This window comes from Hibiscus syriacus, unplaced genomic scaffold, assembly GCF_006381635.1.
Source record: "Hibiscus syriacus cultivar Baekdansim isolate YM2019G1 unplaced genomic scaffold, ASM638163v2 tig00111099_pilon, whole genome shotgun sequence".
In the NCBI taxonomy this organism is placed as follows: Eukaryota; Viridiplantae; Streptophyta; class Magnoliopsida; order Malvales; family Malvaceae; genus Hibiscus; species Hibiscus syriacus.
Window position 1 is genome coordinate 1,279,762 of NW_024062984.1, and position 16,469 is coordinate 1,296,230.

The 16,469-nt window shown below is 33.2% G+C and overlaps 1 pseudogene; it reads right to left on the minus strand.

Annotated features, from left to right (window-relative positions):
* Window positions 1-8,691: 8,691 nt before the first annotated feature.
* LOC120153205 lies at window positions 8,692-12,696 on the minus strand (annotated as a pseudogene).
* Window positions 12,697-16,469: the final 3,773 nt, after the last annotated feature.

Sequence of the window (16,469 nt, forward strand, 5' to 3'; positions counted from 1 at the left end):
GAACGTTCGATTATATGTTTGGTTATGTTCGTTCATTTATGTTCGAACTGATGCCAAGTTGAATATGTTACAAAGATTATTGAAGTTGTTTGAATTTCAAGAAGATTGTTTTGTTAAACAAATTAACTTTAAGACTTTATTATATTCATATAGGTTATTTATGATTTATGTATGTTTTGTCGTATTCGAATAAATTAACTCTAAAGTTGCAGGTTATATTAAAGAAATTTAAGTTGTTATTCTTATCGTTTACATTTTTTACATTCATTTGTTGTGTTCGAATAAGTTTTTTTGTGTGTTTGTGTTGTTCGTTATATTCATTTATTATATTCGTTTATGATTGATTTTTCGTTTATGTTCGTTTATCATTTAAATAAACGAAAATAAAAAAAAATATTCTTTTATGTTGTGTTCGTTTATATTTGTTTATTTATTAAATAAACGAACATGAACATACATCCATTCATGTGCGTTCGGTTCGTTTACAAGCCTATATATATGTTAAAAAATTTGTTAAATTGCACATTTCAAGTTTAAATATTTTTATAAATATTTTTAAATAATATTTTATTTTTAAAAATAAATCTAAACATGATACATCTCATTTAATTTTTTTATAGTAAATATCTAAAAATATAACCAAAAAAACTTTAAACATTAATTTTTAACAAAAAAAATTCCTTAATCACTTAAATCTTTTTCAAAACATTATTTAAACATATTTTTTTAATTAAAAATGACTCATTATTTAAGAGGTTTTTTCTTTTTCAGGGTTTACAGATAAATCCCTATAAGACAGGGAGAAGAGATCTTTATAATGGATTGATGTGTGTGGATATGGATACACGTGGACGACCATGATTTGTCCTAATAGAAGTTTTGTTGGTTCTTTCCTCGTTGATCTTGAACCGATTCCTCGTATGACAACAAGGTTTTCCCGCGTATTTATTTATTCACTTTCTCCCATTTTACAAATTTTATTATGAGTAAAATACGTATATAGTACCTAAACTATAAGCTTTAATTCATTTTAACACCTAAAATTTCAAATTTATCAAAACCATATGTAACCCCCTCAGACCGATGCGGGTAACCCGATCCGATCTAGAGTGTCACATTAGGGTCACCAGAGCGACCCACTGTAAAAATAGCGGAAAATTTAAAACTTTTTATCAGAACGTGTAAACTTATAAAATCATTTGTCACTATTTAAAAATAAAATAGATTTTCGGACTCGTATATAAAACAAAATACAATTACATGCCCCATAATCACATGTATCATTCTCTGGAAACAACCCCGGAAGAATTCCTTTACTGATGTCGATAACTGCACTAGTACAATTCTTTTAACCTGCAATGGTGAGTAATAGAGTGAGCTTCGGAAAGCTCAGTAATACAGAACTACCAGATGATGCTGAAGAACGTGCAGATACAGATAAACATATTTTTCCTTATCGATTCAGACATTTACAGATCTTTATACTGAGCAGAGATTCTAAACAAATAGTATTCATTTCAGATGAAAATATTTCGGATGTCTAGGTTCAAGAGATCAGAATAGGTTTTCTAGTGTGTTCCATCAGTACGATAAAATCATAATAGGTACACTAATCAAATGATAGTTCAGTAAATCACATTAACCATATTGTAGTGAAGCTTTTTAAACTCATATTTTTAAATCATCTTATAAAGAGTTAACCTAAGGGAACATCTTAGGGCCTGAGAGCCCACCCAAGAAAGTTTGGGGTCACGGGGCCTACCTAAGAACACATCTTAGGGCCACAAGGCCTACCCGAGAATGATCTCAGGGCCGCAGAGCCTACCTAAAGTCACATTAGGTCCATAAAAATTTTTCAGTTTGATCAGAGCTGTACTTTACAAATATGTATCTCCAAGATACAATTTATACCATGTTACAAATCCATAAACCATCACCGTTAAGTCGGTGCATCCATAAACAGTAATTATAGATTTTAGTGTACCACATGTTAAAACAATAAAATATTTTATTAATGTATAGGGAACACACTAGAGAATCCAAGTATTTTGCAGAGACATTTTGTAGTCATCAGTATGGATAGCACGAACTTATGCAATCTGTTCGTATTCCAGGAACAAGGTCCTATTGAAAAGAATCGATTACTAACCGATCTAATCAAACATTTAAGCTGATACTTTAGAATTCCACTATGTTTTCATATGCATCAGGAAAGTGTTCAGGAACCTTTATAAAAAATAATTCTAGATTCCGATTTACTGAGAGTGATTTCATTACCCAAATAATCAGGGGTATTCAGGAATATACTTTGAATTCATAGGATTTCAGCCCAATTGAACCAAATGGGGTATTCAGAATCTTTTCCTTCTGCATTACTTGTGTTTTCAAACATGTCCGAAGTGATTTTAGATGAAAATGTAGAATCGGAGATTGAAGTCATCTACAATTTATGACTATCAATCGTATTATCAAACAACTTGAGTTACAAAACTCCCAAATTGATGCATGTCAACAAGTCAATTCATTATCCTTCCAGGGTATTCGCTCTTTAATACATAATGCATATCCATAGATCATCCCCATAATCATCGTTGAGTGGATCTTCCAATGGTCTTTATTTCATTTCCACATTTCAACAATATCAAGAAATGTTGACGTATTTGATTTGTGGTTTATCACCCATAGTAATGGTACACTATATAAACTCACCAGAGTTTCCAGACTTATCCAAATCACTTACTTAATCCTCAGTCATTGATGTTACTTAGTTCATTTAACAATCAATTCTATCCAGGTTACTTCAGAGTTTTCCAGAGTAATTCAGACATTTATGAATTTTAAATACATATTGCATTTATGTTTAGTTCAATTTGGTATTCGTAGTTGATTTGTCTAACGAATATCCACTTCTTAGTACTGAATGCGATCTAGAGTTGAGCTGAGCTGAATACTTCCAAAATTATCATCAAGCCAAACTTGAGAAGTCGAACACGCATTTAAGTGACATCTATGCAGTTCAGGTACTGACATATCATTAAGGTTGATCAACTCACTTAAGTTGTGTTCCATAACTTTTAAGGGTAGTACAACACCTATGTTTATTTGGATTCCTTAATTAATCCAAAACATTTACTTACTCTAGGCCATAAGGGTGTTTTGGTCATTTTGGTGCTCAACGTTTTTTTTCCATTCATTTCAAAGCTTGAAGATGTCCATTCATTCCTGGGGTTGGTGATATTTTTTAGTCCTCCATTATCGGGGTATCCTGGTCATTTTACAGATCCAGTGTGTTACATACTTCCGTACGATCTTATTATTTAATTCAAACATATCATCTTTTCCAGACCTTTCGAACAATTCTGACAAAAGAGCACCCTTGATAATTTATTCTTAACTCGGAGATTTTTAGGTCAATTGTCTTCTAAGAAGTTACCAACAGGTTATTAAGGATTTTCTGTACAAAGACAAAATCTTAACAATTAAATCCGTAATTTATCGAGTTAAGTACAAATCCTCAAAGTACTTTCTCATTTCGTGTCAACTCGGACTATTTTTACCTCTCAAGGGTATTTTCATAATTTCTTAACCAAATAATTTCGGTATTACTCTTAACGAGAATAATATAATTTAGAGATCCTATGGTTAATTGCTTTCCTGAACATTCTCTGATCTTGAAATGATTTCCTTAACAGACTTCTAGCATCTTGTACAAACCCTTTTGAGGTTAAAAACCAGTTATCCAAATTTCAAAGCAAAACTAGCATTTCTTATGCACATTAGTAATTTTATCGGATCAATATGCCTTTTCAGAGTTTTTAACCAACTTCCAGGGACAATTCTTGTCATCTTTCAACATAAGGGTATTTTTATAATTTTACCCTACCGGAGTATTCTCATAATTTCCAATCCAAGTACCTTTGATGAAATGAATTATAATTTACATAACCAGACTGATTCATTTATCACTTAATCACAAAGCTTGTAGTTTAATTCCAACTGTCCTCCAATTTCTTATATTAATCATATGAATCATATTCAGTTATCACTTTTTTACTGTATTCAGATCGATTGTAGAAATTAACTAACTACACAAATGAGGCCAAACATTTTTTTATTCATGCATTTATCAATATCAACATATTCCATAAAGCATAAAGAGGTAGTAAAATATTACCTCAATTTTCGAGCTATACTGATCGACAATATAAATTCCATTCGAACGCCCTCGATCTTTAATTCAACTTCCAATAATTCCTCATATACATAACATAAATTTTATAAAAAAAAAACAGAGCTTAATTCTGAAAAACGGATCGAATCGGGTGATTAATCAGTGAAAAATAACTTACCGGATTTGAATTTAGCAAAACGGACCTCAAAATCGGAACATCAACAAAACCCAAAATATTAGTCTTAAATTCCAGCTCACCAACCTGATTTCTAATTTCCAATCTTTTTCTAACGAACACGGATAATTTATCGTACAAATACGACTTCCAATAATTTTCCTTGCCATAAAAAAATAACTTACTAAAATCTAATTAATAATTTGGAAACCCAATTTGCATAACTAAAAACTTGAGGAGCCAATAATATTTAATTACTAACATCATGGACTAAATTGATCTTGTAACAACTATTATGTCATAATTATAACCACTTGAAAACTAAGAGACAAGATAAAGATCTCACCAAACTTGGATGACATACCTTGTGATTTACCCCTTTTTGCATGTTATCAACAATTCTCCACATTGCTCCCTTTTTCACTTTCCAAAACCATGTGCACTCTGAACCAATTTACAATTATTTATTAATTTATTTGTTTTCAAAATCTCCATTGATTTTGATCAACGAATTATGCTACACAAATTCAAACATCTCTCACCTCTCATCTTCTACGCAGGTTAGCCATGGACTTTATACATCATTCCAGGGTTTTAAATTGTGGTTGCGGTCGCGTTTTCGGTTATTTCGGATTTACCGTGATTGCGGCCGTCGCGGGCGTTATTGCGGCCGTCGCGGGTAACTCGGACAGCGGCGAAACTGCTATATCGCGGCCGAAATCGCAGTCGCGGACCATTTTTTAAAACCCTGCATCATTCCTCTACTTTTTTCATCCCCTTCATTCCCGTCGACACCCACCGCCCTCCACTAACATACGCCCTTGTGATTCTTAACCAGAGCCATAATATAATCTTCCAGTTCAAGAACTTGGAGTTGCCGCGTCAAAATTAGGGGGCAGTAGCCACACAGATCCGGCGACCTCATTTCTAGGCCAGTCGTGACCTCAAACTGTCGAAAAAGGCAGTGAAACTGAAACAGAGTTGCGGTAGTAACAACCCTACGCTATCGTACCTCTTTCTTATCTCGTCAATATCCTTCACCAATGCCAAGAGTATAGGTGGCACAAGGGGAAGACAAGTGGCACGGTACTTCTCAACCGCCGACAATATTTCTTTCATGTCGAACTTTAATAAAATCAAGACCTTGGTTCCGTTCGCGAGCTTCCCGATGGCAAAAGCTTCGAATCCATATATGTGGAACATGGGACCGGTGCAGATATGGGTTTCCTATGAAGTGCGTTTGCTGTAGAAAATAGAATTTAAAGAACAAAACCCGGTTATGGGCTCGATTGATAAACTGCTAAATTCAAACATAATAATTGCTATGGCCTTAGGTGTCCGAAAATGACATTTGGCCTAACACACCTAAATAATTATCAATACCAACCAATATACATGTGGCCTTAATAATTGGGTTGTTACACCATATATAATATTTAGTTTTCATTTTAATATCTACCGTTAAAAACTTAACGCGTATATATACTATCAGTTTTTTTATCCATTTTAGTACCTATTTTCTTTTTCAAAATTTAATGTTAAATTTTGAATGGGCACTAAATTTTTTAATGACAAGGTACTAAAATGAAATAAAAACTAAACTTTATGAATGGTTTTAAAAAATTAAATTTCAGGTACTAAATGATCAGTTTAGGTACTAAACATCTATTTTACCCTTTAATTAATTGATGGATTGATTTAATCAAATATTATAAAAATTTATTATAGGCGACGTTAATAATTTTAATTTTTTTGTATGATATTAGAATTTGAATCTTTAAACTTATATAAAATTTTTAATATTTTGAACAATACAAACATAACAAACGCAACTGTTCAAACCCGATAAACAAAATGGGAAAACGATATGATTAAGACTTAAAAGATGACCTTTTAGATTAGTATTAAAATAATTACAATTATTTTTAAAATTTCGGAATACAACTTTGTTAGATGTTTGTTTAATGGCGAATTTGAAATATTTGTTTTCAATATCTTTCAAGATCATAATTATATAAAAAAAATCTTAATTAATTTAAACAGCATCTAGTCCACATGAATTAGATCAAAATCTTCAAATTTATGTTTCCAGATATAGCATTAGGCATGCGTCTAGAGTACTCGAGCAACGTGAGACAGTTTTGAGTCACCATCAACAGTTCTTCCTTTGATCCAACTTCGAATTACGGTACCACGACATCGATCGATACCGATTAGCTAAAATTGCAGTAATCTAATCCCTCGAAAAACCGAACGAGATCGAATCGAACACGGATAAACCAACATACCTAGCTGCTCTTCTTTATCTCATAGGGGTATTTGAGTTGCATGTGACATCTTCTGTCATCGTCTTCAAACTGCAGGGAAGTGTGAAATTCATACCGTCACTGGTTAGCAGACGCATTAAACGGACACGAAAAAACCCGGACTCGATCCAATTGATTTGTGCAATTTTTATGTGTATCGACGACATAAAAGACGATATCTGTTTCCTCAACTTGAGGTTCATGAAATGTCGTCAAGAAACATGTCTAAAGTCGAGAACAACGGAGAAGCCGGGAAGCAAAACACAGAACCTTGTTAATACATCTATATATACAATGACTATAATCCATCTCGAAAACTGGTATGTCAAATTTGTAACCAAGATGAACTTTTTCGCTTTTAAGTCGATCAAGATTTAACAACACGAAACCTGTTGCTAAACATCGTAATCTTGCTTTATACATGCATACCTTGAGATTTGCAGAGTAAGTTCCCGTTGCGAGCACCCCGGACGGTGTGGTCTCTTCATCGAAAACGTGCACATAAGGTTCTCGTTGAGGAGAAAAAGTTCCCAGCATTCCTTCATTTCAATCAACTGATGGTAAAGCAATAAATCAAAACAAAACCGTCACTCATCGATCACACGAGCCTATGCCCAGTAATAGGGCTATCAAGAGCTTCGGATATTCAACGAAATGTCGTATGCTTCTCTTGCGAAATGTCATTATTTCGTGTCAGAATTTGTGAGGTCATTGGAAGACAAACAACACAACGCATATGTGGTTAATTTACGAGAAAAAACATGCGAGTGAGGATTCTTCTAAACTTTCAAATACCTGTGTGCGCACACCATTGCTGTTGTTTCTTCTGTTCGGATACCCTACATGAGATTCGTTGATCGGGTTTACTTACTTGAAACTATATTCAAGGTTTAGGAATACAAGTTCTCTCCTATTGGAAATGAATGAAATCCGGATGAAACTGATGATGAACCTACAATATGGTCATATTATGCACTAAGACGAAAAAAAACGATTGTCCATTGTCAACCCGGATTTTTTGTGATGAGGATTTGGTCGAACATCAAGAAAGAATCGGACAACCGAAATTATGTTATATGTAAGAATCTCGGACACACGAAGAACAAATGTCTCAATCGCTCATGTCCACGTATTAATTAAATGGGTTTTTTGTATTATTTATTTTTTAATTAACAACACATATTACTCATATTTACAAGCCATAAATAACACTCTAATATGTCTATCAAACCATTTTTTTCTTATTCCTTCACAAAACCATGATTTCTAACAATTTTCAACGCTATTTTTACCCTGCTTAAAATGTCTTATATATATTGATATTATAGTCACCTTAAAGATAAATTGCAACACTATGCGTTTATAAAAAAAATTTAAAAGAAAATTCAACTTTTCACCCGAAAATAGTATCCGTACAAGGCTATGGACACTAAAGGGAGGGTAGAGAATCTATTGTCCTCGCGCTTTGTAGGACGCGAGATCCCCCATAAATCTAGCGATATTTTAGATCATAAAGGCTACCTCGCGCTTCGCAATGCGTGAGGTCATTTTATCCATTTGTTTTATTGGCTTACCTGGAAAGTGCACCCACGTCGGATGTATATTTCGTATTGGAGGGTGCGAGGATTTAACACGCGATTTACAGGCCGTGAGGTCGTTCGATGTGGACGATTTGAGGATTATTCTTCCAAATAATTTTTGGAGGGACCTATTTCTTTAAATAATTATTTATTTGGGGTTCTTAATATAAAATTGCCTAAACCTAGATACACTAGCATTATTACAAAACATCATCCATCAATCTAGCTTTCATTGGGGGGGAAAACACCAACATGGATCTATAATAATATTTCATACTTTGCTCATGTGAATATCCATTCATAAATTATGAAGTAATATCCGCTTTGACTTTGAATATGCTTTATGATGTGCAAATTCACAAGATAAAAGAACATAGAACGATTACAAGTATCGGTGTATTGAGACTAGTTTATGATAGTTACAGGGAACAAGAATCGGGCATAGCAGCAGAGGGCTGTTTATCTAAAGGGATCAACTGGCAGGTGCCGAGTCCTCAAGAATGGCAGCAGCCTGAAAACATTCGGCTGCTTCTTCCAGGGAAGATGGAGTGTTTTCATCTTTGAGAAGCATACCGAGATTATACCATGCCAAGGGATTCATTCTATCGACTCCGACAGCATTCATCAGCAAGTTTTTTACAACTGCACCAGATTGGCTCCCGAGGTCTCTGAGCAGGCCAGCTGCAGATATCAAGCTTGGGGAATGATCATGATCGATATCCAAAGCGCTCCAAAAAGCGGTGAGAGCTTCTTTTGGTAAGCCTTTTCTTTCATAAATTACACCTGCAAAACAAAATTGTCTTGGATCCTTCATTTATTGGTTTATTTCCACCCCAACAAGATTAACACCAAACCGCACTAATTTTTCAATTTTTAATTTATGATAAGGATCGTATTACGAGTATATGAACGGTGCTGATTTCAAAAGACCAGAGTTTATACATGAAAATGTGTAAACTGGGTATATATAGAGGAAAATTTCTAGTACTAATATAAGATAATGAAAATAAGATAAACCAAGGGACTACTAACTTACCAGTGGCATGATTTCTAACAGCAGAGAAAGAACTGATGGCCTTGGATTTTGAAAGACAAATCTCGGCATCTTGCCATCGTGACAAGCTTACGTAGAGATAAGCTAGATCATGCCATATTTCCTGTTCAAAACTTCTAGAAAAGCATCCACGATCCTGTAAACAATCATTGGAAAAGGTAAGCAGCTTTTAAAATTGTTTATCGGGAAGTGTTATTCGCGAAAAATGACGGAAAAGCATTAACACTCCAACTTCAAACTCTGATTTCCTGTTCTAAGCAGATCACAAACTACCCATTCTGACAGTAACAAGCCTCAAACTTGTATCATGCGCGGGTATCCAAGTAATAACAAGTCATACCGGCAACAAAGATGATTTCCAATAAGCATATCTGAAATCTATCAATCTAATAACGAAAACTGATACATCTCCTTAAGTCAACTTGGTAGGAAGAACCTTTTAGATTCTTCTGTGACATAGAAATCAACTACAGCCATAGGTAATGCATATGAATGCTAAACAATTAACATACCTTATAAAGTTTCTTCCCAGAACTGAAGCTTTTACTCTGTACATGAACAATGCCTAGAAGTCGAGTATATGTGTCAACAGCACCCTTGAGATGTCCCTGTGCAGTTTGAAGCTTAGCTTTGGTGCGCAATAGTTCTCTTTGGTCCCATTTGCCAGTTTGATCCAAGGCAGCATCGAGAATGGTTTCACTATCCGCAAAACGTTTTTGGGCTGACAATACGCGGACCAATAATAACCACCCCTTAATGTTCGAACCACCTTCAAGTTTAAGCAATGACTTTGCGTAATAAAGTGCTGCTTCCAACTTTCTCTGCTCAGCATTTTGCAGGCTGAGATAATAAAGAATGTTAGGGTCCTTCATACTTGTAATATTCCCAGCCCTTTTCAAGGCCTGAAGGGCCTCAGACTGGCTGGCAACCATCTCAAAATCTGATACTGCTGACTTCGAATGTGTTGATTGAGCCACACCTAATAAATAGTTACCAGTACCTTCCAACTCACTGCATTTATCATCCAGGCTTTCAAGGGCTCTACGAGCGAAATTAATCCCTTCTTCTGCAAGATTAGGTTTTTCCGCACAAATTTTTGATGCCATTAACAATGCTGGAACACAACATGGATCCTCTATGCTAAACAATTTCCGCAATAGATTCAAAGCAACCAAATCTTCACCTGCTCCATAGTAACACAGAGCTATATGATGGTATCTTTCTTTGTTCTTCTATTTGGTTAGCCAAAGCCCTCAAGTCCCCAAGCAACGAGAGAGCAAATGATAGATGATTCAGTATTGATGGATCCCATTCAATTCTTTTCAAAGAAAATTTTCTAAATAGTATCATTAACAAGAGTATAGCTTCCTCTAAGTTATTTCTAGGGACAAAGGAGGCGTCCATCTGTGAGCGGAGGTATGGAGGCACCGGTTCACCTCCATAATACAGAAGAAAAATGGCAAACTGTTTCTGAATCCTTGCTGTGGCTTCAACATCAAGATTCCACTGATAAAGAAGAGCCCGTCGGTAGGACAAGATCGCTTCACGTGGTGAATCACTACATTTCCATAATTCTGGAAGCAGCTCAACTGCCTTATTTAGAGTCTCATTCAATTTACAGTCGGCACCAAAGTTTTCAGGCAAGCCTTGTGGTATTGAAGATTCAACTATGTCCAGAATAACTTCGGAGGTCTGAGCAGCTTCTGCAAGAATGATTGAAAATGGAAATTAGCCATGCAGCGATGATTGAATTGTGCTCAATGATAAAAATGAAGGGCAATATATCCGTTGAATATGTAGTTAACATACTTGATGAGCCACATTCCAAATTGCAAAGAAGCTAATACCATAAAACATAAGAAAAGAAGCATAGAACCTAGGTTTTATAACAGTGCTCTTGGTGAAAAATTGCTGGCCACTAGGAATTTGGAAAGATGCCGATCACTATAACAGAAAGGTTGTTAGATCAAATTTGTAGCAGAGAATTTTAAGCAAAGCGGGCATTTTAATGACAATAATACACATATACTGCAAATATTTATCAATTTACTCGCATATATTAAACATTATAATATCAATATTATAATGAACAATTTATTGTGAGTCAACATAGGACTTAACTTCATCCATACAATGTCAGAGTTGATGTGAGATCTGTGTACTAATACATAAAACATTACCTCTAAACCTCTGGAGATGCTGTAATGATTTTGCTTTGAGAAATATTGCTTCTAGTAGTAGGCTAACAGCATGGATAGACATTTGTGGAGAAGCATGGTCATGAGATCGTCTCTTACGCTGTTCTACTCTTCTTGAAAGCGTAAGTTTCATTTTGGGAGTTATTGCTGCGATATTGATTCCACCAAACTCATGTAGTGCAGCTTCTATATTTCCTTTCTGATATTCAATTCTTCCATGCAATGCTCTAGCTTCCTGCAAATTGCAAACACCTCAGAGGAAAAGAAAACAAATAAAAGCATTTATAGAATCATCCAGATAATAGACAGCATAAATAACTGCAAACTTCAGATGAATGTACTGTGATCAGTTTTGACAAGGGTAAGGATACACGAGTACCATGACGAATGACAAGTGACCTAGGAATGCAAGAAGCAATAATATAGCATGGAAACAATAATTTACGAGTTAAAAGGAGAAATGCCCTTAATTAAAGCAATTTCAAGTGTTAAGAAGTTACTCATCAAAAGGCTTTATAAGAATGGACAACTTCCGGCTTTTATTAGGACAATATGACCAAGTAGAATCTGCATAATTTTCGGAGTTTACAATGAAAGAAAAGTGTATGGCATTTCATGTTAAACTAATAACTTCAAGTCTAAGCCACAACAAAGTGAACCAGAGGTATCACCACATGAGTATTCTTTTCAACCTATAATTCTTATAAACGAATAAGAAAACCTGAAAATCTCCTAAACAAAGGCTGGAATAGACATCAGACCCACCCAAACTAGATTTGAGTAGTCATGACTCGTGAGGTTACTTTTAAAAGAAAATACATAAATCGACGTGCCACCACCAACTTTCACAACAACAATGCAGACCCCACAACTCAAAATGTCAACGGCGAACAAAACTACGACAGAAACCAACTTGAAATCCGAAAGGAATGAAGAGGCAAACCTCATAATTCAGTGAGCTACTTTCACGCAGAGACAATTCAACTTCTTCTATATTACTAATATCTGGATTTTTCTCACTATAACCAACTTTGGAAGAGAAACCTCTCCATGAATGATGTTTGGCAGCAAGGGATTCTGATATCATTTTGTCTTATTTTCTTATTATCTGGATTTTTCTCACTATCACCGGTGCATAAACATTCCACTTTCTGCCCCGAAAACACACCTAAGTCCACTCCTAGGCTTTTCAGTCGTTATTTTAGTCTTCATACTGTTTCACCTCCCCAAAATCTACAAGAAAAAATAACAATAACAGGACGTTAAAATAGATCCAAAGGAAAAATAACTAATACTAAGTATATACACAATATGATCATCAAAGCAATGCACTAATCAATAAGCAATAAAGTTCAAGATTTTAGCACATTAAACAGATTTCAATTATCAAAATTTGTAAAAAAAACCCACCAATATTTCTCAAACCCCACTTCAAACTCTCGCCTGACATCGAATTGAACTCCTAATCTTTTTATATATATAAAAAAAAAAGCATCCCCAATTCAAGTAATTGACAGTATAATCGAACTCTCAGGCAAATTTATATATCAAAGGGAAAAGAAAAAGGAGCGCGCCTTTTGTTTCTCGAAAGAAAAGAAAAGCAACACCACCCAACTGGTTTTGAAGATTGCTCCTTCAAACCCAGCAAAGGCTTCCTCTTAAAACAAGATCGTCGCTTTGAATATTAAAATTACTCGATCAAGTAAGCATCCAAAGCCAATTCCTTGAAGAAATTGAAGTGTTTGGTTCTTTATTTCTTTTGGTTTCTTTATCTCCCTTTTTCGATTACCTGGAAATTTCTTCTTCAATGTTATACTAAAAATATGGAATGTCCTGAATTGGATGGTAAGAGAAAAGATTTGGGATTGAATTATAAAAATGTAAAATATAAGATATCGATTAATAAAAGTTAAAATGTAGTGAATATATATTTTGGTCGGAAATGAGATTCTGGGTCCACCTTAATAAAAATGGAATGTCCTGAATTGGATGGTAAGAGAAAAGATTTGGGATTGAATTATAAAAATGTAAAATATAAGATATCGATTAATAAAAGTTAAAATGTAGAATCCAATTATATAGGTAATTTTGGTCGGAAATGAGATTCTGGGTCCACCTTAAAGATGGCGGCCTCGCTGGTGGAGCAATTTTTATGCCACGTGTGATGCTTGTTCATATGTTTCAGTGCTGGACTTTGCCGGTTATTAACGCCATTATTTTTAGTTCGCCGCTTTTTCGTTCATGGATTTTGACAATACAAAAAACAATTAAGTTTTCATAAAAAAATAAAAAATAATTTTTTAAAGAATTTAATCTAAAAATTTATAATTAGAAATTTAAAAGTTTGGGGATTTAACGAGAATTTTCATTTTTTAAAATGTAGTAAATTTAAAATTTTAAAAAAATGAAGCTTTTTAAATGTTTAATATTGATTTTTAAAATTTTAAAAGACATGTTTTATCTTTGTCTTAGTAAGAAAAGATTTTTAGTAGTAAAAGAGTGTATTGTTCATTTTAAAAAATTTGAGTTTGAGCAATCACGTCTCCAAGATATACGTAATCGATTATTTAAAAAGAATAAGAGCATCCATTTCTTATAATCACCAAGACTATTCAAAATATAATAATAATTTATCTATCTCTTAAATTAGTTATAATTATTTTGAAAAAAATATTAGAATGGACAACATTTTTTAATAGTAGCTGTTAATTAAAAGGTAGTACATATTTATGCTAAAGATATAATATAATTATTTAAATTCAAATTTTCAAATTAAATAATATTATTTTTTATCATTGGTATCAATTTAGGGATGGTAAACAAGCGAAGTAGGTGTCCCCTTCCCTATATCGACTTAATATTTTTGTATCTACTATCTACTCATCACTCAGGATGGGTAAAATTTTTAAATTCACACCTGCTCATGCGGATACATTCTCTAATTCATCCCCAACTCAGTATCCATCTCATACCCGTATGTATCTACTCATACTCGTCCATACCTGTCAATTTGAGATAGGATAAATAACAGTCTTCAATTTTAAAAATTTTTATATCCTAACATTTGATTAAATTACAAGTCATTTCCTATAAAATCTTAAGATATACAGAATAGTGTCTAGAATTATATATAAATTCATAATTGTCCAAAATATATACGGTAAGTAGTTAGTGGACGGGCAGATGCAGGGCAGGTAAGGTCTCAAACCCATCACTTATCCGCTACCCACGGTAGATATGACTTCTTACATCCACACCCACCTACTATCTTCACCCGCCTACTATCTTCTAAACTTATACCCATCCCCGCTCTAATTGGAACGAGTACAATGCAAAACCCATGGTATCATTTAATCAAATTTTATTTTTTAAAATAAACTTTCCATGCTTCTTATACTTATTATTTAGTTTCGTTGCTGCACTAAGATTAAACCTATCTGTCTGCTGAAAAAGCTTCAGATTCCTTTACCAATAGGAAAAAAATTAAATTAGAGGCGTAAATGAATAAAATGTTTGGTCAATAGTTTATGAATCGTTTGTATAGCGTTCGTTTATGTTTGTTTATTAAGTTAAATAACGAGAATGAATATTTTTTATATTCATTTAATAAAATAATGAACACGAATAGAAGTGTGTTTGGTTCGTTTATATTCATGAACAAGCTCGTTTTTAATCTCGTTTATGAGTCCATTTATAAACTCAATTATTTATGTTCATGAACAAGTTCGTCTACCCAATTTTCTTTTTCCTTTTTTTACATTTAAATATTAGTGAAGGTAGTAACTAGATTGTACACATGATAAAAAATGAAATATAAACTATGAATTTTAAAGAGTTTAAGTACTATTGGCATAATTTTACCATTTTTCTTTATTTTGGTGAACATATAAATGAATGATAAACGAATGCAAAATAAACATTAAATGAATACTAAACGAACATGTTCATGAACACTAAATGAGCACACTCATTAACATATAAACAAGCACGTTCACAACATTAAACGAACACTTTCGTGAACAATAAATAAATGAGCGCGAACATATTAAAAAAACGAACACGAACATGATAATAAAATTTTAAACGAACATGAACCGGATATGAACACCTTAAAAATAAACAAACGAACATAAACATAATCTTGTTCGTTCAATCTCATACATCTACACTCTTTAAAAAACATAAAATCCACCCAAAACAAAGGCCCGTGAAGTTAACCTAAAAAAATAAATAGCCCAAAGAAATATCTCAGCCCATCTAAGATATAACAGTGTGTAGATTTTTTTTCCAATTTTGTCCAAAGTTTTATTTTAATGACAATAATGAGTTGACATTTTTACATTCAATTAGGTGACAATTTTTACCCTTGGCCCATGATAGAAACCTGTAAATTAAATTGATATTTTATTCGATTAGATTTAAATTTAAATTCAAATATATTTAAAATTTATGTAATTATTAGGAAAAAAATATTTTGTGCCAAGTCACTTATAAATTTACTGATAAAATGTTTTAATAATTCTAATGCAACCATTAAATTACTTATAACTCCTTGATGAGAGATAAAATTACCAATATTTTGATCGGATGATGGTCTTTTCCTAAAAAATATTAAAGAATTATTTATAGTATATGTGTATTTCATCCTTATATATTTAATTTTTTTAAATAATTTCTTTATAACGTTAAATTGTTAAATGCTCCCCACGTATGAAATTGAGTTATGTTAATAACCTACTAACATCTGACAAAAAAATCACCGTTCCTTTTTATTATTATTTTGAAATACGCATATATATATATATTGATTAATTTAGGATGATTACAACTTTTTTATGTCTGTATATTATTGATTAATTTAGGATGGTTACAACTTTTAATATTTTCAAATACAACTTTTATCATCATACTACATTATTAGACTATTTACCGAAGCATGTTTATATGGTAAAATCGTCAAACGTGATATAAGTGAATAGTAAAGA